Raw genomic sequence first — 3,579 nt, 5'->3', positions numbered from 1 at the left:
CGTTTCAGTCTGATCCTTATTTGTCACACAGTTCTTATAATTGTTTCCATATTGGTTTGAGCTCCTTCCTAATATTTAGGTTCTTCCTCTAGGTGAGTTACTCAGAGAGGAAATTAATAATTGAAAATGCTTATATAGCAGAGCACTCACTGTGTGCCAGGTACTGTTCTGCACACATTAGTGCACTTAATCCATTCAGCTTAAAACAACACAAATTTATTCTCTTGCAGTTTTGGAGGTCAGAAATCCAAAATGAGCCTCACTCAGCCAAAATCAGGGTGTCAGCAAGGTTGCACTCTCTGGAGGCTCTAGGAGACCATCTCTTTGCTTGCTTTTTCCAACTTCTAGAGCTTATGCACAGTCTTGGCTCAAGGCCCTTTCCCGCATCTTCAAAACCAGCAACATCTTGCTGAGACCTCCTTCTCTTTAATCCTCGCTCCCTTGTGTTGTCATTTTTGCTAAATTAACATCTGTTAAGGAGAGCCCTGGTGTGTCAAATGATGCTTCCAGAAAGACCACAGGGGAAAAGAGAAGTTTATGACAAGTCCTAGGGGAAGGACACAGCATGCATCAGAGGGGCTACATAGGGAAGTCAAGTTGCAGACCAGAAGTGGACAGCAGGACCTGGGGCATGCCTTTAGTAGGGCCTTGAGTGGGGTGATTTTGGGGTTCCCAAGCTAAGGTTGGATTGACCAAACAAAAAAAATCAGGGTTTTGGTAAGCTCCATGGGAGTCTTATCTAAGGGGGTGCACAGGGGAAGCAGTTGAGAGGTATGACGGACTATCACCGGGGCATTGGGGAAGTTGTATCAGTTTACACTTGTGATTCTGCAGGCTAGTATCTAGTGCATGGGTGGTTATGTGCTTGAGAGAGGGCTAGTGTGCTTCAGAATGGATATGATGGCAGCAATAATATGGAATAGTTTAGTTAAACTCTCAACACTCTGCTTCCTCCTTCCACTTTTAAAGATTTATTTGGGGGCACCTGGATGACTCAGTTGGTTAATCGTCTGCCTTCAGCTCAGGTCATGGTCTCAGGGTCCTGGGATTGAGCCCCACATCTGGCTCCATGCTCAATGGGGAGTCTGCTTATCCCTCTCCCTCTGTCCCAACCCCCTGCTCAAGCTCTCTCTCTCTCTCAAATAAAAATCTTAAAAAAAAAAATTATGGGGGAGGGGTAGAGGGAGAGAAACAGACTCACTGCTAAGGGACGAGCCAGACTAGGGGCTTGACATGGGGCTTGATCTTACGATCCTGAGATCATAACCTGAGCTGAAATCAAGAGACAGATGCTCAGCTGACTGAGTCACCCAGGTGCTCCATCTTCTTCCATTTTCAAAGACACTTGTAATTCCATTGGTCACATCTAAATAATCCAGGATAATCTGTAATCTTCCCTATTTTACAGTCAGCTGATTAGCAACTTTAATCCAATCTGTAATCTTAATTGCCCTTTGCCATGTAACCTCGTATACATAGGAGTTCTGGGGATTTGGACATACACATCTTTGAGAGTTCTGGGTGGCATTATTCTGCCTACCACAGGAAGCATTGGGTAAGTATTCATTTTTTGGAATTCATGGTATGGAGTTGTAAGAAACACTTTGGTTTGAAATAGGTGCCTTAATTAGGTGTCATCAGTTTAGACTCTATTAGATAACACAAAACAGAAGTATCTCTTTGATTAGAGAGAGTAATGAAAGATAAGGAAGTGATGGCTCATAGAGAAAGTATAGTCTGACTAGAAGAGGACTGAAAATACAATTATCGTCAATGATAAACATTAAAGTGGTAGTCCAAGAAAGAGAAGTGCACAAAGGAGAGAGAAGAACCAGCAGGAAAATCAAGAAAGTGAATATAGTGGGTGCTACGGTTGCCCGCTCAGCATCTCTCCCTCCCTGCATCTTTGCTGAGAGAGCCCTGACTCTGTTAGGGTCTTCACTCCACACACACATAGCCGTGGGACTCAGGAAGGATGGTCTCAGCCTGTCAGTACATGGCATTTCTTTGGTAACTGTTACTGTTCCAAAGGGGGACACATGACCTACATTACATGACTTTATTTCATGATTGAGAGGAGAGATTCCTCCATCCCTCTGGTTAGGAACCAGGAAGCATGCCGCCCTGCTTACTGCTGGCAGCGACTTGATGATGATGAGGGGACTGAATTATAGGATGAAGCTGATTCTGTGGACGGTAGAGCAAGAACCTAGACTTCCGGGGATGTTCAGCCACGCAATTAACTGCTCTAGAAGCCCTCTCTCTGTTAGATGAGAGAGATTTCTTCTTATTTAAACTGGTTTGGATTGAGGCTTTTTAATTTGCTGCCCAAAACATCCTAACTGCTTATGAGTACTGCCACAGAAATGCAGCAGAACGTCTAGGTCCAGAAAGATCTGCTTGGCCAAACGTCGTAAAGAGGACAAGTAAGATAAAAACTAAACAGGGTGTTGGAGAGCAACAAAGAGGCGGTTGGGGACATTGGGGAGAGTAGTGTCAGTGGAGCAGGGTCGGGGAGAGCCATGTTTCAGGGAGTTTGCCCTGGAGTTGTTGGAAAGGAAAGCAAGGAATCGATTATGAAGGAAATGATGAAGAATTGTTGGAAGACACAAGGGAAAAAAATTTTTTTTATGTTTAAGATGAGCAGGTTTAGTAGGAAGGATGATTACATGTACTGATTAACCATTATGCACTAGGCACTGCACTAAGCATTCCATACGTTAATGTTTTTCATCTTTATAATACCTGTACAGGTGGGCATTATTATCTTCCCTTTACATTTGAAGTAACTGGGGTTTAGAGAAATTAAGAATAACTCAAGATCATATACCTGGGAATTAACAGATTCAAATCTAGGGGATCTTTTTGGGGTATATGTGGTGGTCATAATGGTTTGACCATCTGGTCACTTCTTATCCACACTGACTGACTAGGTTTTTGAAAGTGGTGATAGGTACATAAGTAACTGATGTATATAGAGTTTATGTGGCAATCTTCATCCTCATTCCATTTTCTGGCAGACTGCATGTAAATACAATATATTCCTTTATAGGGCATTCCCTATTTTCTTTGTTGAGCCTCGTGTCCATGAGTACATCAGAAATTCCCATCTCCTCCATGCCAGATTTCCAGATCGCTATGAAGGTCTGAAGAACATACCTCTTAAAGCTTATTACGTGGATGAAGCACTTGTGAACGTTGATGGTGTGTTCTTTGGTCTGGTCACTAGCTCACTGGTGGCAGAGGGGCCCTTCTCACTGCCTCACTGCTCTTCTTTGTGAGAGAGCCATTCTGCTGGGTCCAGGTTGGAAAGGGAGAGTGCAAGGTGTTCCAAGACCAGGTTATATTAATCTAACACTGCCCTGCCCTTCACGCCTGTGCTTCCCTCCCTAAAAGGTCAGTAGGGAGAAACAGTTTGAAGAAAGGGAGATAATTTGTGAAGTAAAGCCTATCTAATATCTCCAAAAATGCATGTAACAACCTTATTGTGTGGTGGTTGGTTCTGTTGCCCCAGCAGTCCAAGCATGGAACCAGAGATGCCTCTCCTTCTTTCTCCAGTATTGGTCCTTATAAACCCTT

Source organism: Mustela lutreola, chromosome 3 (genome assembly GCF_030435805.1).
Source record: "Mustela lutreola isolate mMusLut2 chromosome 3, mMusLut2.pri, whole genome shotgun sequence".
NCBI lineage: Eukaryota > Metazoa > Chordata > Mammalia > Carnivora > Mustelidae > Mustela > Mustela lutreola.
Note: the sequence above shows the minus strand (reverse complement) of the source record.